Source organism: Taudactylus pleione, unplaced genomic scaffold (assembly GCF_031769625.1).
Source record: "Taudactylus pleione unplaced genomic scaffold, aTauple2 ptg000332l, whole genome shotgun sequence".
Classification (NCBI taxonomy): domain Eukaryota; kingdom Metazoa; phylum Chordata; class Amphibia; order Anura; family Myobatrachidae; genus Taudactylus; species Taudactylus pleione.
In genome coordinates, this window is record NW_028284733.1 from 3,312,375 (window position 1) to 3,339,473 (window position 27,099).

General features: G+C 40.4%; 1 pseudogene; it reads right to left on the reverse strand.

The window, feature by feature from the left end:
* Nucleotides 1-28: 28 nt before the first annotated feature.
* LOC148509092 (uncharacterized) lies at nt 29-27,099 on the reverse strand (annotated as a pseudogene).

The window sequence follows — 27,099 nt, forward strand, 5'->3', positions numbered from 1 at the left end:
AGATGGGTCTAGTTGGAATTTGATTATCTTATTTATCATCCCTTAATTCTTCTAGTATCTGTAATATTTCTAGATCTTGGGGTGATTGGAGTATAGTTTCATCTTCCTGTGACTTGTTAGCAAAAAAATTGGTTAAAAGGAGTTTACAACCAAATATCCTAAGATCAGTTTCCCACTGGAATCTATTAAATTTCCCAGTCGGTGAAAAGGATAAACCTTTTTCTAATACTGACATTTGGATATCGGTCAACACTTGATTGGAAAGATTTATAATTTTGAGGGGAGATATAGTAGTTTCTAGTTCAAGAGACTCCTGCGAGTGTGATAACACACTGGTGATGGGGACTCCCATCTTCTTTTTCTTCCCCTTCTTCTTTCCCCTCCTTGTTTTACTCTTATTGAATGTTCTTGTGGGGCCCTTCTCTCCCCTAAAAAAGGAAATTGTTCAGATTTGTTTGCTCCTGTTATATCCTGCAAAGCTCCTTCTTGTGTACCTTCGGTTTCTGAAAAATCTGTATCAGATGAACTGTAATATTTATTATTTCATGTTATGGAGGTATTCTTAGTTTTCTTGGTCCATATAAAAATGTTACCAGTTGAAAAATCTTTTTGTCCCTAAGGAATTTGTTTTTCTTCCATTCTATGATGCTAGATTCATATGCTTATAATTCTTTTTTGTAACGTTCAAAACTATTTTGAAAATTGGTGTTTTGTTCCCAAATCTCCAGTGTCTTACCCACTGTTGTTATATCTCTTTCACCTACCTCTAAAGTCAAATGATTATGTTTCACAAGTATGTGCATCAAATCATGGGAGCATTTTAATAGACAGACTTCCCATTCTTTTTTTAATACATCTGATGATAACTCAATGTAGGGAAGATCTTAGGTCTCAGACCTTTAGGGACAATTTTTTGTTTAATATAATGTTCAAGACTAGTTAAATTCCAATTAGTCCTTACTTGCTTATAATGAATTTGTTTCAATCTGTGAGGTAGAGACTTCTTGTTCTATTCATCCTGTCAATCATTCTCTAGTGAATTTTCATTGGTTTTAACCAGGCTTTAAGCAAGATAGTGAGACCATGTTGTTTAGGTGTCTCGATGTGAGCAAGCCCATTCGGCGAAACACACGTCAACCATACATACTTCCAACCACGGACCCGGTAAGCTGACCGCGGACACTCTCCCACTCCCACCGCTACTAGACAGAGTCTCACCCGGCCGATGCTGGTGGCTGTGAGCAGCATGCTGACGCCTGCAGGGGACTGGTGAGACACAGCTGATTACAGCTGACATGCAGCAGACGCGGATACTTTGGATCTGACATGATACTAATGAAAACAGGCAGAGTTCTGCACAGGTAACATCTTTTCTTTCTCCAGGTGGCAACCTTACTGATCAGGGTGCACTTGATCTCTGCTATACCCGATGGCACCAGAGATCATTTAACTCTGGCTAAATAGATCTTTAACAACCCACCACTATACTTTATGTTCTATAGATACCAGCCCCCTACTCTCTCATCACCTGTCCAATACCAGGCGGAAGGTACAACAGGTGAAAGTAGAAGTGGGGGACATCTAGGTGTCTTACTCTTACTTATTCTACAATAAATCCTGTGTTTCTCTGACCTATTTATGCTAAGAGTTAGCTATATGACATTAAGGAACACATGCGGACGACCATTATAAAGAGACTTATATTCATTTATGAGCACAATCATTTGCACTGTTGATATATAATGTATATGGATGCAATTTAAATACATTGGTGTATTCTTGTTCCCCTCCCTCTTTTTTCACAGGATTGACATATTTAAGGTCATCTCAATTGAGAGGTTGAAATAGACTATAATACTATAGGCATTAGTCTCCTGATTAAACTGTGTAATCTCATTAACTGATATATGTGAAACATTATCTTTGCAATTAAGTCTATCATTTTGTGGACATTTAGTATTACTATTTTTTCCATCTTGCTGCAACAGCTTTTGAGATATTGATCTTTTTATGCTTATGTGAAATATATATATATAGTTTTCTCTGACTATCTCATTATGGATATATGTACATGCCTGATAGTAGGTTATCAATTTGTTGTTTAACCTTTCATTACCATAATACTTCAGGTATATAATACCACGTGTGATATTCTCAATCCGATGTCAGAGTAAGGGTATGCTAGAATTTTGCTCCTATATTTGAAGACATTGATATGTGCATGAAGTTGTGTGTGTTTCTTTTCCTTAAAATTATTACAGTAGTATTGTGAACGGGAACAATACATATGTGGCAGTGCATCATACCTAATATTTATACACTGCTGCAGTCTATATTTTCGCCTACAGATATTTTATCTTTATGTATTGAGATATTATTCTCATCATTGTTATTTATGATATCTATCATAATTCACATCTATATTTTACAGGGTATGCTCCTATTAAAAGTTATGTTTTAGAAATCATTATCATATCTTATTGCCAATATTTCATATTACAAGAGTGCCCCAGAAAAATAATTTTTCTTTCTTGTTTTGCCTGTGCAAAACCAAACCTGATATATGTTTATTATACATGTACTTCTCTTTTTTATTTTAATTCTTTATATGCAGCTGTGGCTGCTCTTAATTATCTCTTTTACACTGCACATTTCTTACTATGGTGGTGCCATGGCGCGGCTTGGCTGGGCCAGTTTGGGGGTGTCCTGCGCTCTGGATTTGAATCGTAGTATGTTAGGGACCTACCCTACAGAGGTTACCTGGATATGGTGGGTAGGCCCATAACCTTGGCCAAGATTATGCTAAAAACCTCTATCGATTGCAAAATTTTATTGCATTTATATATTATCAATAATTTGAAGTTGTGCACCTGAGATTTGTCTGTTTTTGTGCCTGCAATTAGTCTCACCAGGTAGCACCTCCCATAATATATATATTCAGGGTGTGCAGTCCAGGAATCTTTCCAATATACTCCATTTAATGTGCTTTATTGCACACCTGAGGGAAAGGAGACGCCCTCTGTCTGGATTAGCACCCCATCGTTTAACGATAATCATTTGAAAAAATCATTCACTTTATGAGTCAAATGATGAACGATTTGTAGTTTGTAGTTTGCAGTTCAGTCAGACTTGTCTACTCAATGATTTTCAATAAGTTAATATGCAAAAATCGTTTGTAGTTCAAAAAAATCGTTCATTACACTTTAAAATATCTGACAGATAATCTGACAGAAAATCGTTCATAAAATCGTCCATAAAATCGTTGGTAACAAAATCGTTGTGTGTGTATGCAGCTTTACACTTCAGAGACATCTTTTAATTAAGTGGCTTAAGCTGTGACTTTTATAGTACAGTGAATAAGATGAACATTATGTAGCACAGCTAGTTATCGGCAGTTCCATCATAGCAATTCTCCATAACTAAGGCCCTCATTCAGAGCCGGATGCTCTGAGCAGAGCGCTCGCCCTGAATGAGGGCTGTCCTCCATACGAGCGTGCAGGATGATGGTCGCGATGGTCTTGACCATCGCGGCCATCACCAGTGCGACCAGAAGCCTATGGTCGGGGTTTTCGACCACAAGCCCTGGAGTGATTTTGGCTCTATCAGAGCCAAAATCACTCCCACTGACATCACTAGTGATGTCAGTGGGGCCGGCTTCTGATGGTAGGCGTTCCCTTTGGAACGCCTCCGTCTGGGAGACACGCCCCCGGCACGCCCACCAAAGGGGGCGTGCTGTCAATCAACATCGACTGCACGCCCCCTTTGATCAGACACAACGAGCGAAGGAAAGTCCTTCGCTCGTCGCATCTGCCACATGCGCACGACGGAGCTCCCTCTGTCATGCGCATGCGCAGTGCACGCCATCGACCCACTTGCGAGCGGACAGCCGCTTGCGAGTGGGTCTGAATGAGGCCCTAACTGCCATCAGTCTAAAGACAAATAATATAATATGAGTGTTAAATACACTTAAAACAACACTATAATTTATTATTCTGGTGTTATTATATAGATTACTATACACTGCTTTTGATGCCAACTCTAACAGGATGGATTTGATAATATCACATGTCAGTAACATTCATCAATTTATTATAAGTATTTTATGGATTAACCTATAATTAAAGGATGTTGACTAATTGACAAGTTTTCCTGTATGTTCAGGTTTTTAACCTCTATATTTCACTGTATCTTCCCAGAGATTGGGACTATTTCAATTTAAATGAATTAAAAGTAAAATTTTAGAATATCTTATATTCTCTCTGTGCGCCCATCCCATACAACCCCTTGCTCCCTTTTCTCTTAAAGTTATTTATCCCACAAGGTCGAAGATATACTGAAAAAACACTTCCACAGAGACACAGCAGGCACATGTAGATGTATTTAATAAACCTGTGCATATTTAACTAAGCTCAGTTACAAATGATTTATTTACCCGCTCAATGCCCACTTATCTATACGCACTGCACTCAACCAACAAAGGTACCGGGATGAGCAGGACCAACAGAGGCCACGGAAACATCTGGGTAAGTCCAAAATACCTTGACAACTCTGTACACTGCTGTTATTTTAAGTTCCTGATACTGTGCACATTTCATTATTTGAGGTGGAAAAATTGTGAGGGAGTGAAGCAAGAAATATAGTGAAATGACACACTGTACTGACATTTGTGAAGTCTGAGACATTTAAGAATACCCCACCAACAGTTTTCAAAGTGTGATCCAATTCACCTATTGGAGACTTTACTAACACTGATATTGCCCAGGGAATCCGGATTATTGGAAGAACACTATTCAAAGTGATTGACTATAGGATAGTAGAAGAAAGGGGGAACACTCAGCGCATATAACTCCTAAGTAAGTCAGATGTATGGGTAAACATGCGATTTTAGTACTGTGATTAATCACCAAAGAAGGTTAAGATAAGTAGATAACAAATCCACAGATATTATGTAGATAAATTAATGGACAAATTGGTCACATAAGAGTAGCCTCCAATTAACTGTTTTGATAATGACACCATGATAGATATTGAATAAATAATAACAAATAAATTAGATATCTAAAAATATAAATAAATCACTGAGAGTGAGTATTTTAAGGGATCAATGTTTATTGAGTAAGTATTAGTTAAAACCAATACAATAGTTATAAAAATACTAAGTAAATTAGTGAAGGACTAATATTGATATACAACATATGACGGCCAAACAATACATATAAACATAAACACAACTAGTGACACTATGTGTATGATAAGCAGAGTGATACACAATGAGCGTATTACTCACCCTGCATATAGTAGGTCCAGGGCTGACTGGGCACAATGTGCCTTGTGTAGCTCCAGTTAAAGATAGGAGGTTGGTGCTGCAAAGAAAATCCTGGCACAGAGTCAGTATGGACAGTAACAGAGTCTTATACACCTCAATCGGGTGGGTGGTTACCTTGATCTTCTAAGTACAGTCCGGATGTGCTTGAGTGCAATTGCTCTCCGGATAAATTCATTGCGAATCCCATGGGGATGGTGTGTCTGCCGGCAGACTCCCTCGATGAGTCACGGTGAGCGTGTAGCTGCTCGTGCGGCTCGTGGTGGATCGACTTATCTGTGATCAACGCGTTTCGCCTAAAGGCTTCCTCAGGATAACAGACTATAGGATATTTCACCAAATAAGTAATGCCAGTAGCCTAGAGTGCACCAATTTCCACTGATTATGAAATGTATAGAGGTTGGGACATCTCTTACTTGGAGGTTTTCGGAGTACATCCTTGATTATCTCAAGAACGCTGCACACAGAACTTTAAATCAGGACTGGGTAATAACAGAAAGACAAAGAGGTAAGAGGGCCCTGCTCGCAAACTTACAATCTTGTGTTACAATATTGTGTAGGCATTGATACACAAGGATAGGTGCTACATTTTGTATATTGGTCCAACCAGATTGCAGAGGTTCTTGATGAACTGTTTGACACAGACACAGGAATGTTGGCCTATGGTCAGCAGGATGTGAAAGTGAAGAAGAAAAAATAGGTAAAGTTATGTATGGACTGTATATAGGGGATGTAAATGGGTAGAATAACTTATGGAGATTATGTGGGTGGTTCTGGAATTTGATAAACTTGCCTAAAGCGGTACATTTTCAGGGAATGCTTGGATCCCTGAAACATTTGAATAATAGAGTAAAGTCTTGTTGTGCATGGGAGTGAATTCCACAGTGTGGGTGCAGCCTGAAAAAAGTGCTTTACCTGTGACTGGGAGCAGGTAATGTGTGTAGATGAGAGACACACAAATTCAGAAACCAAACACAACTCGAGAAATGCGCTTACTTTATGACAAGTCATCATCATTATTGTGTACTTGCACGTGCCCTGCTGACTGGTGAATATGCCATATTTTGTGGTCTGCATGATTCACATTAGCGTGACAGCACTCTACTGATCTTTGTCAATGTGGGAAAGGTCCTTCCCACCCCAGTTTCGCTATTTTGGTCGTAAAATTTTTCACATGCAAAATGCTTGTGAATCTGCATGCATACTTTCACATTCTGGTTATGCACATGTGAAAACACATGAGATATGCTACTAAAGCTGGCATCATGTGTACTCTGCATCATCTTGATTATTATTAAACTGGCTTCTATGTCACTTACAATAATGGACTTGACTATGTAACTGATAATGAGTAGCAGACAGTACTACTAACACTGGATGTGCAACTGACTGTGCAAGAGCTGATATGCCCACTTTGTGCTTCTTTGGATGCAATAATCCCTCTTGGTGTGTCCTTAGATGCTACAGATGTGTGCTCATATCTTCTTTAGCTTCAGTGGTGAGAAACAACCCTCTCGGCAGGCAAGGTTATGGGCAACTTGGCCGTGCAGAGCGTCTTTTAAAAATGTGCATCATATTCATATAATTAAAACACATAAAAGTGACAAAACTACATTGCTAGCGTGCACTGATCAATATAATGTGTGTTATTTGTACATCTGTGTGTGACTTGTGTTTAAATCTGTGTAAAATGGGCTCCGAAGCGAGCTGCCATGGCATTTCCTCATGCCAAGTTTTGTTATGCTTCATTTGTGACTTTGTATGTGTGTAAAACTAATTCCAGTGTGCGGCATAGCATCTCTGGCAGGGCCGCCAACAGGGGGGTGGGCTGCCGGTACAGAAGTCTCAGGCCAGTACAAAGAGGGGGATCTGGATGGCAGTGGTGTGAAATGGCGCCGGGTCACCAGCTGGTTGCAGCTGGCCCTCTGGTAGGCAGCCTTGGAGAGATAGAGCTGGCAGCATTTTAAATTCTGAATTCTCCAAAACTGGCAGCCAATGAGGAGTGGCCGCAGTGGTGGCTCCTGATTGGCTGCCAGTCTGCAAGCTCTGACTGGTTCACGCAGGCTCCAAATTCAAAATGCTGCCAGTGCTGTCTCTTTTTACACTCATAACAATCAAAAGGCTCAAACATGAGTGGGTCCCCCAGAAAGGAGATAGCCACTCACTCTTAAGTCACGATCACCTCCCTTCTTAGCCCCTGCAGAGCAATGTTTAGCCCAGAGCAGCAGTAGAACGTTTGGATTTTACAACTCCTCCAGACATCTGTCTCACAGGAGAATCAGCGTCTCAACAGCAACAATCCCTGCTGGGCGGATTCCCCTTAAACATGGATCCACAGATGGTCAGTCACATCACACTGGGTACCGGGGAGGACGGACAAGACAGCCATCAGAATGGATAGGTGCAGAGAGGGACACCCTGCATAGTGAGCTCCATGAGAGGGGAGGCAGCCAGAGCACAGATCCACTGGCAACTGCTGAAGGGAATCCCAGCAGTAGTTTCAAGATAGGGCACCCAGGAGCAAAGCCTTTACAGTAATTTATGCTGAAGCATGTTTCCTTCGGTGGAATAGAAGTGAAGGGGGGATCTGTATTATACCAGCAGTATATCCAAATGCAGGTTGTTATCGTCCCACCACAAAGACTCCTGGTGGGACGAGCAGTTATAATGGCAATATGCAGAGAATAGCAAACAGAAAGCCAATTCACAGTGTTTTTACACCAACAGATGACAATTTTTTTAAAACTGGTTTAAGCTACAATTGATGCCCCATCCATGCTGTAGCATCAGCTCTCCGTACCCAACCCAAATATACAATAATAATATCAATCAATTACAGTATCATACTAAGGTCAAAACCTTTTCATGTAGTTTGGTAGTTGTGAATTCCATGAATGCCTCGATACGATGTTTTTCTCATATGGTGGACCATGAAGTTTTGACATGCTCCAGAGGGACTGATAATGTCGTACATAATCTGTCTAATGACCAGTTTTGTGCCTTGAAAACACTAAGTTATGATAAATCTATTGTAATTTGCCCCGCGGACAAAGGCGGGGCAATTGTGCTACAGGACACTACTGCATATTGTACTGAAATTTATAGACAACTTGCTGATAGCAATGTGTATAAACAGCTGCCTATTGATCCTGCACCTGAATATAAAGATGAATTAGTACATACTTTACAGTCTGCTGTCAATTACAACTATATTTCGGAAAAAACTATGAAATCCCTAATACAGGAACATCCAATAGTTCTCTTAATATATACCTTGCCTAAGGTTCATAAAAACCTTGCCTCCCCCCGGGTAGACTGATTATATCGGCCCGGTTAATTCTTTGTACAGTTCAGTGATTTTTTTCTGCAGCCACTTATACAAACGGAACCAACAATTCTCAAAGACACAACTTCCTTGCTGGTGAAGCTCCAACAATTAACCAGGTTACCTCATACTTGCCTACTTTTGAAAACTAGTTTCAGGGAGATTGCAGGTGGTAGCATAATGTGCCGCGCGGCACGCTGCTGAGGGGGGCGTGTCTAGCTTCACCTATGGGTGTGTCTAGTCATTTAGGGGCGTGTTCTGCAGTGGCATTTGAAAACTTTAGTACTAACAGCAGCATTTTAGCAGGAGGCTCCTGAAAGTACAGCTGCCTGTTCAAAAAAATATATAAATCAAATATTAACTTAACCATTAAATGTCCTTAGACAATAGTTGCCAATGATTAGGGGCAGCTGTATTAGTCAGAGCTCTGTTATATATCTAGTGACCAGACACAGGCATTAACTACACTCTGAAAGGGCACTCACTGACAGCTATCCATTTATTGGCTGTCAGTGAGTGCCCTTTCAAAGTGCAGTTAATATTGCCTGTGACACTCAGCCCCCACACTCATCACCCAGCCCCCATCAGGGTATACATATAGTGCAGATGACAGAGGTCTCATTGGCCCATTATAATTAGATTGGAGGCCACACACCTGTCTGTGCACACACAGTGCAGCGCTGCTGATCAGTGAGTGCAGTGCTGCGGGCTCCGCTCTGCTCTGCCTCTGCCCGCCGCCGCACCTCCCAGCCACAAGCACACTTTGTGCACAGCTTCCTGACTAGCCGGCCACCGCTACCCAGAACCCCACAGTGGCTGGCCCTTAAGTATCATGGCGTCATGGGTCATGACGTCCCCTCCGTAAACTCCGCCCCCCGGCAGTCCGGTTTGCGCATGCGCAGTAAAGGAGGGTTAGAAATAATCGGGAGATTCAGTAATGTTTGCGGGGGAGCGGGAGGGTTAATTAAAAAATGGGAGACTCCCTATAAAAACGGGAGGGTAGGCAACACTGGGTTACCTACAACATTCCTTCTATGTACAATAGATGTTGTTAATCTCTATACAAGTATCCCACACCTAGAAGGTCTGTGTGTGATGTCAGAATATCTATCAACCAAAGAGATTTATTCAGGTCCTAATATACCGTTTTTCCTGGATTTGCTGGAACTTACGCTCAGTAGAAATTTTACTTCTACTTCGATGGGAAATTTTTCCTGCAACTGCAAGGAAGCAGTATGGGATTCAATTTATCGCCATCATTGGCTAACATTTATATGCTTAAAATTGAGAAACTTCTGTTTTTTGATAATCCCATTTTCTCTAGGCAAATGGAATTTTTCATTCATTACAAAGACGATATTTTTGTTATATGGTCAGGAACATCTGACGAATTTGAGGCAGCAATGAATATTATTAATAAAATGCATCATTCTATTAAATTTACTTTTGATCATCATATTAATAGGATTCACTTTCTGGATTTGGAAATCTTCTGGAATGGCACAACTTTGGAAACCAACCTTTACACCACTACAGACAAGAATACTTTCCTCCATGCTGCAAGTCACCATCCGACGGCAGATGGGGTTGCTATTTTCCCAGTTTATGCACATTAGACATATTGTTAGCGATGAATTGGAGGTTATTAAACAAATGGACTTGATGTTACAGAAATTCCATTGTAGAGGCTATTCCTTAAAAGATCTTCAAAAATCCAAACAAAAGGCTTTAAAGTTAACAAGAGAAGAGTGCCTTCATTGCTCATGTAAAAATAAGCCAAAACAACTAAAAATTATTTTTGCTAATACCTTTAATTCTGCCAGTAATGATATTAATACAACAATGAAGAAATTCTGGCCTCTCATAACCACAGACCCTAACCTAAAAAGTTTAAAAGACTCTAGAGTGATGCAGAATTACCGCAGAGGTCCAAACCTCAGAGATCGCTTCATAATGAATGATATCACAGGCTTTATCTCTCCAAATCAAAAAAATTTCCTTACCAAAAAACCAGGCTGCTATAGGTGCTTGGCTTGCATAACCGTTATATGGAGGTCGGCAACTACAGTATATCATGCATTCATATTCTGGGAGTAAGATTTTTATCAAACATGTACTTACCTGCACTAGCACTTTTGTTATTTATGTCATCAAATGCCCATGTGGCTTGGTCTATATTGGTAAGACCATCTGCCAATTCAGAGAGAGAGAAGCACAACACCGTTCTGCCATTTGCCTTGCGCTGAATGGCAGAGATTCTGATCAACCGGTGGCAGGCCATTTTAAAGAATTTAAACATTCTCTTGCCACTCTAAATTACAAAGTTGTGGACCACGTACCTGCATCACCAAGAGGAGGGGATCGATAGAAAGCACTCCTCAAATTAGAAGCAAGGTGGATTCATTTGATGAACAGTGTGACCCCATATGGTCTCAATGAGAATTTACATTTAACCATTTTTTTTGTAGTCTACAGGTTGCACTCAGTAGATAACATAATATACTCTTTTTTTTTCAGTGTTTTTCTAGTGTTGTTTTCCTATTTTTTTTTTTCATTCTTTCAGTTATTTTCTTTCTGCGGGAGTTATCTTTATATGGCAACGATAGGGCTGTATTTAAATACTTCAGCCATCATTGCCATTACAGTTAGTACTTTTTAGTGCTTACTTCTATATAACCATTTATTGGTTCAGCATGCTATAGCCTATGATGTTGATGTGCTCAGCATGGCATTGTCTACCATGTACCCTGCTAGACAGAGCTGCGGCATCCAGAGTGTGATATCGCCATTGCTTTGTGCTTTATAGTACAGCTAGTCTCACTCTCCGATAGTGTCCTGTTTTAGAGTATTACATGTTTGTGGTTGGGTCTGTCACCCTGGTTACCAGACGCTTGCTGAGGTGGTAGGCCTTCTCACGTCCCTGCAGTGGGACATGCTATTGTGACGTCACCTCCCCAGGCGCGGGCCTCTGGCTATGCAGCACATGGTTGAGTATTATCATGTACTTTTATATAGTAGAGATGAGCGGGTTCGGTTTCCAGAGATCCGAACCCACCCAAATTTAGCAGATCCGAGTCGGATCCAAGCAGGCTCGAATGTTCCCGCCTTATTCAGATCTCTCAAATCGAGGCAAAACCATAGCGGTTTGCGAGCTTTCATCTCTATGATCAATGAAGTATATAAGGGACCACGCGACAGACGCCATTTCACTCCGGCTGTGGAGACTAAACAGGGAGGGTGGGTAGTGTAGGGCTGGGAGAGGTGCTGGTGCTGTCTGCTGTGTCCTGGGCTGGTGACTGCTGATCCATTCTGGGCTGGTGCTGTGACAGCTGTCACTGTGCTGTCTGCTGTGTCCATCTGGGCTGTTGCTGATCCATCTGGGCTGTCTGTGCTGTCTGCTGTGTCCTGGGCTGGTGTTTTTCATGTCTGCTGTGTCCATCTGGGCTGGTGCAGAACTGCAGATACATCTGGGCCCAAGTTCTGGACTAAAAAAAAAATCTAATTAAAAAATATATATATAGTAAAAAAAAAAATCAAAGTGTCTTTTATATTTTTCTGTGTGTGTGTGTGTGTGCGTGCATGCGTGTTAGGCTTAACCGCAGTACTGCACAAGATCCAGCCAGCAACGCAAATTGCAACCTAGTGCTGCCCGACTCCAGTCGTGATCAATCGGTGCCCTGGGCTCAAGTTCAGGAGCTGAAAAAAAAAAATCAATTGTCTTTTTTTTTATCTTTTACTGTCTGTGTGCGTGTGCGTGCATGTTAGGCTTAGCCGCACAATATCTAGCAAGTCGGCAACACAACCTAGTGCTGCCCGACTCCAGTCGTCATCACTCTGTGCTCTGGGCCCAAGTTCTGGACCCGAAAAAAAACCACAGAAAAATTGTGTCTTTGTCAATTTATTTTCTGTGTGTGTGTGCGCGTGTTAGGCTTAGCCACACAAGATACTGCAATGCAACCTAGTGCTGCCCGACTCCAGTCGTCACCAATCTATGCTCTGGGCTCAAGTTCTGGACCCCCCCCAAAAAATAGTGTCTTTTGAATATTTTTATTCTGTGTGTGCACGACTGCACGTGTGTGAATTTTGTAACCGCACCTTGGTTACACTATTGGTGCTTGTGACACTGCTCCAAGACCGCAGAAAATATGGAGGGCTGTCACATGACAGGAGAGCAAGGCCAAGAACCACATGTTGTAGCTACCGGCAATCATCATGATAATGTAAAGCCATCAACTTCCTTGTCCTCTATAAAGGCCCATGCCTTCAATCCTCAAGGTTATCCCAACCATCATCTTTGCACAGTCCTCAACTCTATTATTAATTATATCAATCAGTTTTGAGCCAGCAAGCTGGATGCAACCTTTTGGCCCTTTAACTAGATGAAAAAAATTAATATTGTAAGCTGTGAGGTAACCAAATTGACTGGAACAAGTGGAAATAAATGTTATTGAGGTTATTAAATACTGTAGGAACAAAAAAAGGCAAATTGTATGTGATTTTAGCTGTTTTTTTTATTTTTTTAAGAAAAAAATCCAGATCCAAAACACGAAAACAAAACACCAAGGAAAAAAATCCTAAACCAGACTCAGATCCAAAACCAGGGGAGATCCAGATCCAAAACCAAAACACAAGGGTCGGCACACATCTCTAATATATAGTGGTGTTTGTTTCGTATTATATGGTCCCTGAGGAAAATCTCCAATAAAGGAGATTGAAACGTTGGCAGTACCATGTTGTAAACACTAATTTCTTTATATCTGTATAAGTCCTGAGAGTGCCGCTGTCTGCAACATTGTATATATATATATATATATATATATATATATATATATATGTAAATGACTGGCTTAATCCACGGCACTCAACCATCTGGGGTGCCTTTGGTATGTGACCACACCATCTGCATAAAAATCATACAAACTCGGCACTCATATGCTTTTCATACTGCAACTCCTTTAAATACAGGGAATGTTGGTTCCAAAATATTGCAATAATTTGTTAAGCTGACCACCGCTTCACGGTCATTCCCATCTGGCCTGTCCCTACACTGATTCTCAGATAACTGATCTTGGTCTGCCACCTATGGCTCAAGCTTGCATACATTTTAAACATGAAAATGGGTCCTGGCTTAATGAGACAGGACCACACCCAGGGATATCAGTTACTAAGCACCTTATTAACTGATATCCCTGGGTGTGGTCATGTCTCTTTAAGCCAGGACCCATTTTACAGGGAGTGTAAATTATACAGCTGGGCCACCACCATCTTTGCTAAACCCCATTTTAGGAGGAGTCAGAGGGTCTGCAGCCTCTTAACTGAGACATAATACTCAGGGGGCACTGACAAATTAGCAAGTGACATAAAATGTGTAAGAGCAAACCCCTTCACTGGACTGGCACTGCAGAGCCGCAAAAAATCACTGGGAAAATGGCGGTGCCCATTTTCCCTGTGATCTGCTCATGCGCAGAAAAGATGTCCCCTGGAAAATCCCAGATACCTGGCATGATGCCAGAGCTTTTGCCCTTCTGCTCCACGGGAGGTTTCTGTCCTCCCTGAGCTCACCTTAGGAGACCTACGTTACGGTTTGACAGGTGTACCGCCCCAGTCAAACTCCCCACCTGCCACTGTGGAAATTGTTTCCATCAATTTCCCTACTACTGATGTAAGGCTCACTGGTCGGTAGTTGTTTGCCTCTTCCTTGCTTCCACTTTTGTGCAGTGGGACAATGTTTGCTCTTTTCCAGTCCTCTGGAATTAGTAAAGTAGCTAGTGACTGGATGAATAATTATGTTAATGGTGTTACCAGCACCCTTCAAGCTCTTTTAGTATACTTGGATGTATCCCATCCGGCCCCATTGATTTATCCACTTTCAGTTTTGAGAGTTCTGTTAGGATCTTCTCTTCTGTAAATGTGCTTGTTCTTACCTCATTTTTCTGATTACACCTGCAAGTTAACTGTGTCCCCTTTCCCTCTCTTTCAGTAATGAATACTGAACAAAAATAATTATTAAGATGATCAGCTATTACATTGTCTCCCTCAACAAGACTCCCTCTTTCTGTCTTTAGTCTTTTTATTTCTCTTTTTTTTCTCCTTTCACTTATATACTTAAAAAAAAGTTTTGCCCCCCTTACTCACTGACTGTGCCATTTTCTCTTCAGATTTTTCCTTTGCACATCTGATTACTTTCTTATCCTCCTTCTGTTTTACAAGATACACCTCTTTGTCCTCATTATTTTGCGTCTGCTTGTATTTCCTAAAGGCCATCTTTTTTGCTGTCACAATACTCTCTACCTCTTTCCTAGACCACACTGGCTTCCTTTTCCTTGTGGTTTTCCTAACCCTTTTGATACAAAGGTCTGTTGCCTTTAATATTGCACTTTTTACATTTTCCCACCTCTCCTGCACTCCTTTCAAGTTCCTCCACTCTGCCAAAGATTCGCTTACACATCTTTCCATCCCTGCAAAATCAGCCTTCCTAAAATCTAACACCTTTGTTTTTGTATGGGGTGAGTCAGTATCTGTCTTTATTCTGAACCATACTGCTTGATGATCACTGGATCCCAGGTTTTCACCCACTTTTACATCAGATATTCTGTCTCCATTTGTAAGTATTAAGTCTAATATTGCGTCTTTCCGAGTGGGCTCCCTCAACAATTGCTGGGGGGAGGCTCCCTGCAATGAATTCAGGATGTCCCTACTTCTAGTGGAACTTGCCACAGACACCTCCCAGTTTATATTGGGTAAATTAAAATCTCCCATGATTATAACCTCTCCTTTTATTGCCATTTTAGTGATGTCCTGAAATAGTTTATTGTCCAGTTCCTCTTCCTGACCGGGTGGTCTGTAGATCACCCCAAGACGAATAATCACTTTCTCCCCTGTTTCTATAGCCACCCAAAGGGACTCGATTTTTTCTTCAATACTATGTATTAACGTAGTATTTATGCTTTCCTTGACATACATTGCTACTCCTCGTACCTATTCTTCCCATTCTGTCCTTCCTAAATAAAGTATATCCCGCATTAGATATGTCCCAGTCATGATTTTCATTGCACCATGACTCCGTAATAGCCACAATATCCAGATCATCCCTTGTCATTACTGCAATTAGTTTGGGGACTTTATTTCCTAAACTCCTAGCATTTGCACACATTGCTGTTAGAGATTTATTTGTTTGCTTTCTCCTGTTCCTAGGTATGTTCATCTCTCTGCCTATGTTTATTTGGTTTTGTTCTGAATTATCTTCTGTTGCTGTGGATATGCTTCCTGTTCCATTTGCCAGCAGAAATAATACATCTTGGTTGGGGGAGCAGATTTCTTTTTTCTTGTTTGGTTCACTGTCCCCCTCTTCTAGTATTCTAGTTCCTTTTGAAGAAGGGTGCAGGCATCATATTTGTATAAGCTTGGCTATGGACTGTTAATCTAAATCCCTCCTCATAGCACCACTTCTGTAGCCAAACATTGAAGCTTCTGATGCAATGATTTCTATCTCCCCCTCTGTGTACTGGCAATACTTCTGAAGAAGTTACAGTGGTTGCCACCTGCTTTAGAGCAATCCCTAACTTCCTGAATTCCTCTTTTACTGCCATGACTTCAGCATTGGCCAGGTAATTTGCCACTAGGTGGACAATGACATCCACCTCTCCATCTTTTCTTGCTGCCTTTACAATTCTCAGCATGCGCTCTTTATCCCTTGGAGCTGTGGCTCCAGGTAAACACTTTGCTTGTCTCTCTACTTCAGCAGTGTATCCCAGATGTACTCCTCTAATAATGGAAACTCCAAAGAGAAGTGTAGTCCTTTTTGAAGATGTCATTTTCTTGTTCCTATTCCTTTTTCTATAGTTAGTGGAAGAGCCCATATCTTCCTGTTCTGTATTGCCTATATTAGCTGTACCTTCCAGCCCTGCAGAGTTTTGCAGTGTCACAGCTTGTGGGAGGTGTCTGTGTCCTTCTGGAAATCTCTGCCTTTCAGAGCCCACAGTAGTCCAGGCAGTATGTCTTCTAGGGGCTCTCTGAGGCAGTGGTGGCCTCAAGGACACAGACATCCTACATATCTCAGCATGCAGTTTTGCTATCTCCTCCTGAAACAGAGAAAATTGCTTACAGGTTGGGCAGCAGCTGAGTCTCCAGAATTCTTCCTGCAAAACAAATGCATTACATCCCCTGCACTGTACTAGGAAAAACATTGTCTTAGATGTACAGTAAGTGGTATCAGAAATATGTGTTACTGTTTGTGTATAATAGCTCTCCTTTTTCTGTATTCCAACTCACCTGCTTCTGATTCAAACTCACAATTTACTTATGTATTCAAGCTTCATCTTAGTCTACAAGCTTGTCTCAATGAGCAAGCTCTAATGAATCTGAACACTGTTGAAATACTGTAGCCTCTCAGACTGCTGTTAGATTTAGCCCCTCCTCCTAGTGTCACTTCTCCTTAGATTCAGCTCCTCTTAGTTTAACTTCACACCTAGGCCCTGATTCAGAGCTGGACGCTCTGACCAGAGCGCTCGCTCTGAATCAGGGCCCACCTCCATAAATATGGAGCGTCCTCCTGGATGCTCATATAGCTGTAGGTCACCAGCCTATACGAGCGTGCAGGATGATGGTCTCGATGGTCTCGATGGTCTCGATGGTCTTGACCATCGCGACCATCGCCACTGCGTGCAGAAGCCTGCGGTTGAGTTTCTCAACCGCAAGGCCAGGAGTGATTTTGGCTCTATCAGAGCCAAAATCACTCCCACTGACATCACTAGTGATGTCAGTGGGGCCGGCTTCTGACGGTAGGCGTTCCCTTGTGAAATCAACATCGACAGCATGCCCCCTTTGATCAGACACAACAAGTGAAGGAAAGTCCTTCGCTCGTCGCGTCTCGCGCATGCGCACGACGGAGCTCCCTCCGTCGTGCGCATGCGCAGTGCACACCATCGACCCACTTGTGAGCGGACAGCCGCTCGCGAGTGGGTCTGAATGAGGCCCCTAGTAAGAATGCACAACACAGATACAGACACAACCAAATTCACCCTCAGATTTCTCCCTCAAATTACAATCCTTATATAGATTGGCAGAGAATACTCAGAATACTCACCTACTTCTGATTCAAACTCACAATTCACTTAAGTATTCAAGCTTCACTTTAGTCTGCAAGCTTCTCTCAATGGAGAATTATTTACACGGAATTGGTATGAAATACCGCCGGCCGGCGGTTCAATTCCCAGAAACGGCAGTCCGACATCAGCAGAGATCCTGGCAGCGGAAGCCCGACAGCGTTGGAAATCCCAATCGTGGATAGGTGAGTATCTACTAACCTAACCTAACCCCCCCTAACCCTAACCCTCCTTAGGGGTCCCTAACCCTAACCTCCCCCCCAAGTGCCTAACCCTAATCCCCCCTGTAAGTGCCTAACCCTAACCACCCCCTTCCCCGCTGCCTAAACCTAAGTCCCCCGGGGGGGTGCCTCCCTAAGTCCCCCCCGGGGGTGCCTAACCCTAACCCTCCCTCCCCCTAGCCTAACCCTAACCCTCCCGGGGGGTGCCTAACCCTAAGTTCTCCCCAGGAGCCCTAAACCTAACCCTCCGCCCCTGCAGCTGTCCGCTCGCGGCACCAGGCATCACTATGATCGGGATGCCGGGCACCAGTCTCCTTGCGTCGGGGAAATGCCGGTCGTCTACATCTAGACGCCCGGCATTTCACCCTTGCCGGGATATGACAGTCGGGAAGCCAGCTGCCGGTATTTAGGCAGTTGGCTTCCCGATTGCATACCATTTACACTACATGCAGCTACTGTATATGGAAGCAGGCAGTTCATTCACACATCCTCAATCTAGTAGGGAATAACAGATAAGACAAATTCAAAAATGCACTAAAGTTTGCAATCTTTATTATCCGCTGTCTGTGCGGGTTTCTATATGTGGGTAAAACCACATGACAATTTAAAGAGCAGATGACCCTGCACTGCGCAATGATACATCAAGCTCTGTTGGGAAAGGAACAGGACTAGCAAGTAGCACTGCACTTTAAAGAACATCACCATGGGTTGGCTACTTTGTGGTACAAACTCATTGACTGTATTCCTATATCCCTGAGAGGCCAAGGCCCTGGTATGTCTGGATTCCCCTTGGATTTACAAGTTAAACACTGGGTCCACATGGATTGAATGAAACTCTAACTTTGCTTTGTTGCCTTTCAGCTATTTATACTTGGGTAGATTTCCTTATATAAGCAGAAGGTGCTTATTCTTATTACTTACTTTTACTACAAGATTTTAGAATGTGCAGACTTTATACTAGTCAGTTTCATGATAATATATATATATGTGCTTATACTACATAATGCATAGTCTCAATTCATACTCATTTTACAGGTTTTCCAAATCTTGGGTCATAGCATCCTACACAGACTTACAGTGATGGAGGATCACTACTTTGTTTGTTTAATTCCCTTATGGTATGTACTTTAATATATAGGTCAGTGCTCGAAAAATGTGCTTCTATGTCATACCGGCACTTCACTTTGGCTACAAGTGGCTGCCTGTTTAAACTTGGCTCTGGCCACAAGCCAATCACGGCTTCTGGACCAGCGGCCAAGCAGCGGCGACCAACGGCATGTTGGATTTGGTGCTGGCCATGAACTGATCGGGGCAGTTGCATGGCCACCCCTAATTGGCTGCTTTTCCACAAGCTGTAATTGGTTTGCCACCAGCACTAAATTCAATATGCCACTGAAGAGTGAAGAGAAGGGAGCGGTTCTGGTAAATGGAATATGGCATGGCATGGTGTATTCTGTGAGGTGAGCTGGGAGGTGTTCTGGGAGCTGAAAGGAGTTGTGCTGGGAGCTGGGAAGTGTGCTGGGAGGTGAGCTGAGAACTGGAATGTGAGCTTGGAGGAGTGCTGGGAGCTGGGAGGTATGCTGGGAGCTGGGAAGTGTGCTGGGAGGTGAGCTGGGATCTGGAAGGTGAGCTTGGAGGTGTGCTTGGAGCTGGGAGGTATGCTTGAAGCTGAGCTTGGAGATAGAAGGTGAGCTGAGAGGTGTGCTGAGAAGTGAGCTGTGAGGTGTGCTGGGAGGTGAGCTGGGAGCTGGAAGGTGAGCTTGGAAGTGTTCTGGGAGCTGGGAGGTTTGCTGGGAGGTGTGCTGGGAGGTGTGCTGGGAGGTGAGGTGGGAGGTGAGGTGGGAGGTGAGCTGGGAGGTGAACTGGGAGGTGTGCTGGGATCTGGGAGGTATACTGGGAGATATGAGGTATGCTGAGAGCTGGGAGGTGAGCTGGGAGGTGTGATGTGAGCTGCGAGGTTTGCTGATTACAACATGATTCCTAGATATGATACAATGTTACACAATATAACTCATACTTAAGATGCAGTCCAGTGATACATCAGAGATACATTTAGGGCACTTTAATGCAAATGAACTGTTCATGCTTTGAACCTCATACGGTTGACTTCTGATTTTGTAGCCTTTAGTGAAGTTTAACCCTTTCATCTTAAACTTCTTTAAGAAAAGTAAGATATTGTGTTACATTTATCTGATTTTGCAATGCTAAACAACAAGGAGGAGATTATAATTTTAATTTACCTCCAAATATAGAAGAAAATCCCTGAAAATGCAATAATGTAGATCATTCCAATAGCAGTTCCAATATAAATGTTGGTTTGTGGTCCCCCTGTACAAACATCAGTTTACATCATCATCATCATCATCATCATCATCATCATCATCATCATCATCATCATCATCATCATCATCATCGTCATCGTAATAGTATTGTCATCATCATAATCAATATCATCATTGTCATCCTCATTATAATCATCATCATTACTGTCCCATCAATAGTAGTGTATTATATATTGCAGTGAAGAGGGGTGCAGTATTTTAAGCTAATGTTGGTATCATGATTTTGATTATTACAAGCATTAACATTAACATTTTAATCGTTAACAAATTAGCCCCATAGTCTTCATCATCTTAGTATTAGTGATCATTATCACTTTTATGTTTATCATTCATCAATATTATATTTACTACTAACATCATTATCATCATCATCATCATCATTATAACCTTCAGTGTTCCTTTAATATTTACCAAATTTATAATCTTTACTAGTATTATTATTATTATTATTATTATTATTATTATTATTATTATTATTATGCAAATTATGCTAATACTGTATGTTTATAAACTCCTATAAAGTCTATGGGTCATATTCAATTTGGAGCAAAACATCCGTTGCCGGACTTGTCGCCATCTTTGCCGCTTTTCTGCACAAAAAAGTATCGCGCATGTCCCTGCGTATCCCCTTATTCAATTCCAAATCAGCGAAAACGGGACGCGACGAAACTCAAACATGCGAAAAGTACTGTCATTTTTGGGCAAATCAGCCTTACACCCCCCAAAAGATGCTTTGACATGGGGGTTCACTATGGGTACCCCCAAATAGCCCTGCTGAAGGTATTTCGGGTTTTTAAATGGTCTCAATAGGTGCTATTTTGCATCTTTGAGCAAGTGGTGAAGAAGAGCACTTTGCAACTTTTTTGGGGCAAATTAAGTAGTCACATCAAATTTGGGGTACATGAAAATGGGTGCAAGCATATTTCTAAATCATTAAAATAAAGCTTTAGAGTGCACCAAAAAACACCCCTTCAGTAAGCACCTGCAATAAAAAAACCTCCACCATACTTCCAGACCCCCCAAGAGGCTATTTCACTAGTTTTTGAATTTGTACCCCAACTTTTTTTTCCGCCAATTTTTTCAAAGTGCTTTTTTGGGGTGTCTTTTGTGGGTTTTTTGCATTTTTTTATGCAATTAGCATCAACAGGGGTATAAAAAGGGTTTAGGGTGTCACCAAAATTTTGCACCCCAAAACCCTGATTCTGCACGTTTTTCTGCCGGGTATCCATAGGCGAAACTTTTTCACCTATTACATTGCATTGCGTTATCGCACCGGCGAAAAGACGCCGAAATTGAACACAGGGATAAATGAAATCGGCGAAAATGACATCATCGGCGAAAAAGTATCGCCGAAACTGACTTTTCGCTCCAAATTGAATACGGCCCTATATATAAAAAGTGAGTTCTGATCTTCATGTTTATTATTGGTGACCTCATATGTCATTACTTGAGACTTCATTGGGAAAATGTGTTTGTTTCTAAACACTAATGCACCTCCTACTTTTAATGACAACAGATTTCAAATGTACGTGAAAAGTGTTATGCCCTATATACAAGCACTTGGTTTAGTTATTGTACCCCTATAAATACAATAATTATAATCTTAAATTTCTGATATCTATATTATGTACAGTATGTAATGCATTTTCCCATTTATAGCCACCAATATATAAAAAATATGCCTTCAAAATAATCAATAACTAATATTATAGTCATTAGAACAACATCACTATTATCCCCAGCATAATCATCATCAATTTGCACTAATATTGGATTTGCCTTTAATTAGTTTACTTTTGTCTTTAAATATTTGAAGATAATAATAGAAATATAAATAAAAATTGAAAATCATCAGGTATTTCAATAAAGTCAGTTAAAATAGCCTGATTTCATCATTTTAAAAGTTAATAAACATTTTAATAGCGGAAGTTTAAGTATATTTTTATCATTGTTCACTAAATATTACTCTTGTAAGTGGGACATTTTTGTTTAGAGAAAACCTAGAGAATTTGGTTGTCTAAAAATAACCATGCCTGTGTCCAAAAGCAAGAAATGGTAAAGAACAAATATAAAAAATGAGCATTAGCAAATAATTAAGGAAATCAGTATTTAGTTTTTAGTTTAGAGTGCATTAATCAATAAAGGAAAATATCTGGTTATTTTTTGTTACTTTCTTCAGATGGCATGTGGATGGTGTTGAGTTCAACAGAACACTGGCAGGTAAGTACTGTATCTGTGGTTATTTTGTAATAATAATGTATTCACTATAATATTGCTTTATATTCTAATTGTAATTCCCATTATATTTTCATTATATTTTTTTATGTTAACAATTTCTCAGTACAACTTTTCTTCTCCTTTGTGTGAGACTATTTTTATTTTTTGTATTATGAGCTAATTAATATTTCATGCCAGGAAACACTTCTTCCCTAAATTAACCAATTATTTGCTTGCAAACCTATATCTGAACACTTTTTCTATAAATATATATTTTTATATACAGGTTGAGTCTCTCATATCCAAAATGTTTGGGAATAGAAATATATTGGATAACAGATTTTTCCATATTTTGGAATATTGGCCCACCGTAATGAGATATCTTTGGGATTGGACTCAAGTCTTATCACAGAATGCATTTATGTTTCATATACACCTTCTACACAGTCTGAAGATAACTTTATACATTATTTTTAATAATTGTGTGCATCAAACAAAGTTTGTGTACATATACTAAAATAATTTATGTTTTATATACACCTTATACACACAGCTTAAAGATAATGTTATACTATATTTTTAATAATATTGTGTCTTAAACAAAGTTTATGTACATTGAACCATCAGAAAGCAAAGGTGTCACTATCAGTCATGCTCAAAAAATTACATATTTTGGAATATTCTGTATTTTGGAATATTTGGACATGGGAGACTCAACCTGTAATTGGCTAGGTCTGTCTTGTATCTGACCTGTGCAGTGTGAGCCAAGGTCCTCCTCCAATGGCTCACATTGCCAGCGAAACATGGTAGAAGAGAAGGAGAAGTATAACAAGGTCGGGGTGGGGATGGAGAGGAGGTGGAGGTGGAGCAGGGATATAGGTCAGAGGCGGGAACAAAAGATGGGGATGAGGATGGAGACATAGGATGGAGAAAGGGATGGGGGACAAAGGATGGAGGTAAAGATAGAGGTGGAAATGAGAAAATAACTGGTCCCATTGTAGGATGGATCCAAAACTACTAGTTAGCTTGTAAATCAGATCAAACACCACTATTATGGATAATTACATTTGATTTATTTTATCTTTATTTAGTTGATAAACAAATTGTTTGAAAACAAACAATAATAAACCTAAAACACAAACAGCTGTCTTGTGACTTGTTTGGCCATTGGGAAATGAAACTGTACACTGAATTTGTGACCAATATCCATTGAAGAGGGTTGATATGTTAGTTCAGACAATGCCTTTCTCACCCCCTCACCAAGTTCTATTTTATGTTCTGTGACATGTAAACCAATAACGTTCCAAGTGAAATTCGGTGGACTGGAGCCACATGTATGATTTGTAGAACATGTGATTATGGTGGATTCTCCCACAGTCAACTGCCAAGGCACTGCAGCACTGCATCTGGTGGGACATCTGCAGAGATGATTTTGGAGTTAGTGTATGTTTACATTTAAGTAAAATATATATGTATATATATGTGCATAAATGAATAAATACCTGCTTAGCAAAAACAAAACAACCAGAACCAAGTCATATGAGATTCATGCACTTTATTGACAATACACATTCTTATTTTACTTAAGCTAAAACTAAAATATCTCTTTGAACTAATCTTTGGTTTGTCAAAATAAATCCCCTTATTCTATATATTTGTAGTATATTAACATAACAACTTCTTAAAATGCAATAAAGATATTTTCTACTGGACTTTAGTTCAAATTAGAAACACTTCTGGTGTTATTGAAGAAGGTGATGAAACTGCCCAGTAATGATCTTAACTATTTCAAGAAGATAACTAAGAAGGATTGAGGTTATTTTCAGCAAACATGTGTTAAAATTGTTGCCCAATTGCCTGATATTGGTAGTGATACTGTAGCCAAGGTAGTAACCTAAAAGCAGAAAACATTTAACAGTAAATCCATCAACTGGTGCATAAATTGGTGAATACAGATGTGACCTCATACACCTCTCCTTTTTCTGCCATATGGCACAAGATGCATGATGCCACATAGACATTCCACCATGGGTAGCGACTCCTGTAATTAGGGACTTTTTCCTAAATTTTTGCCTTCCAGCCACATACAAAGTAATTTATAGTGTAATAGGTTCTTAGTATTAATAAATGTGTTGTGAATGATTTGAATAAAGTTACAGATGAAGCAATATATTGTGCAGTGTGAGGCATGGCCCAAGTCACTCATATCAAACTTCTGTCCTTTTTACCCAGATTAGCGACACAGAAACTATAGTGTCAGTTTCTAGGGTACACATGCTTTCTACTTTTGACACATTTTGCTACATCCTTGGTGCTCCAAACAGGTTATTTGGCGCAATTTGAGGACAGGTAAACACTCTGTTCAAAGTAGGAAAGACTGAGTATTTGTTATCCAATCAAAATCAACTAGCTAATTTCCTATACAGAACTTAAATTCCCTTCATACCTCTACCAGCCAATCACAGCAGAATAAAAGTTACCTGTAATGTGCATAATCCCTTTAATTTTACCCCCCACACCCTTATATTGCCTTTCCTGAGATTATATTGTCAGATTTAAAGAATTAGTAGTATGAACATATACATACTTTTTTTTACAACAAAAACTGGCAAATGTTTATTACAGTAGGTTCCAGAAATATAGATTAGATTAAATTGAATAAATATTTTTTTTTACCTGTGACCTTTAACTCAACATAATCAGAACTCATCTATAGAAAGGTATCTTCCTGTCATTTGCATAATACAATGTTTCATCTTGTTTTATCACTTTGTGTATATGGAGAGTGCACATATCCTTTGCATATGTTATGAGAGCTGCACGGTCCTTATAAATTGTTGATATGTCTTTGAGATGTGTACTGTAAATTATCCTATTGCCAGGTAGAAAGTTGGGAACATGCCATACTACTTCAAGGTTTTCTACTTCTCTGGGAGATGGTGTGACTGAGCAGGGGATCTCTACACAAGAGCGAAGTATTGCCTGGATCCTGGATGGGAAGTTATACTCCCTTTATTGACCAACATGCATTGGTTTACAAGATGAAATAAAAGTCATTGAATTAGGCCAAGGTATTGCATAATAAAAATACCCTATAGTTTCTGTGTGAATCTATTAAATCACAACATGATTGGATCATCTCTTATCCACTGTCTGAAAACTTCACTAGACCCATCAGAATCTGTTTCCCCAACTACTTTGCTTTAGTTTTAGAAGATACCTTGATTCAACTGTATTATATTCTGTGCAGAGGGCTCTTTATGTATCATATGTTGTCTTTAAAGAGGTGAATTGATGCTTCTACTTGGTGCACACTGGGCGGAATTCAATTGATTCCGTGGTCCGGATCTCCCGTCTAAAGTGACAGGAGATCGCGGGCCGCCATTCAATTGCTGCCGTTCTTCGCGCTGATCGCGCCCATAGAGGTCAGGTTTAGCCGCGTAAAGCAGCTAAACCCGACCAAAGTGCTGGGCGCGATCGCGAAAAGTGATGTTTGGGCGCCCAAACATGTCACTTTTCGCACATTTCAGCTCTCATCCCCCAAGGGCTGCGAGCTGAAATGTAGCGCTTGGCAGTTGATCGCGCCCGACAGGAGCAAGAATACAATAGCTCCGTCGGGCGCGATAGGGGATGAAAACAATTGAATTCCGCCCAGTGTGTTAATTTTGAATTTGAGGAAGCACTCATCAAACCACTGGCAGTGATTCGGCACCACTGATTGAAACTGGGAACCTATCTTGGTCTCAGACTTTTTGACTGTGATAGTTATTTCTACCTGAATACTGTAGTATTATACTGGATTTTGGCACTCCTTTATGTCCCTCCAGTCTAGTTTAACATTGTGCAAGCACTAGAATTGTGTAAATTGTTATACGTCATATAACAATTATTGTAGGCCCTGTGATAGCAGCCTCCTGTTTGATTTCATTGTGGTTGAGAATTCTGGAATTGTTTACAAGTAAAATATAGAGGTCCGCAATTACCCATTACAGAAAGCTAAACATGGGCAAAGCAATTTGGCATTGTCCAGAATTCAGACAATTTTATTTAGCTTAGATCTAAATGAATTGTGAGATAAAAAATTACCAGATGATCGGTCTTCAGGAGTGGCATGAAAATGGAATAGCAAACACTAACATTTAAAGTCTGCAAAAATATGTAGTTCTACAAAAAATAGTCAAAGTTATCAAGCTAAATAATAAATTGGGACTTTTTTATTCATGAAATTACTTTTTTATATAACTAAAAAAACATTGCAAATAGTTTTGAAAAAAAATATCTATGGGCACAGTACTACAAAACAGTTACTAAACCTTAGCAAAATGTTCTATTTTTTTTTTCCAGAAAACATACTTCTGGGATATAGTACAGTTCAAGATTCAGCATCCCCTGTTAGAATTTATTTCCCTGGCTCACCTCTCATAGACCTATTGAATTAATTAATACTGTACATGTCTGCTTTAACATTGTCACTAGAATATCACAGTAAGCAGCAATGTAAATTATTATATTACCACTTTAATTCACCTTGTATAAGAATGAAGAGAATAAAAAAATGTTCTCTCAT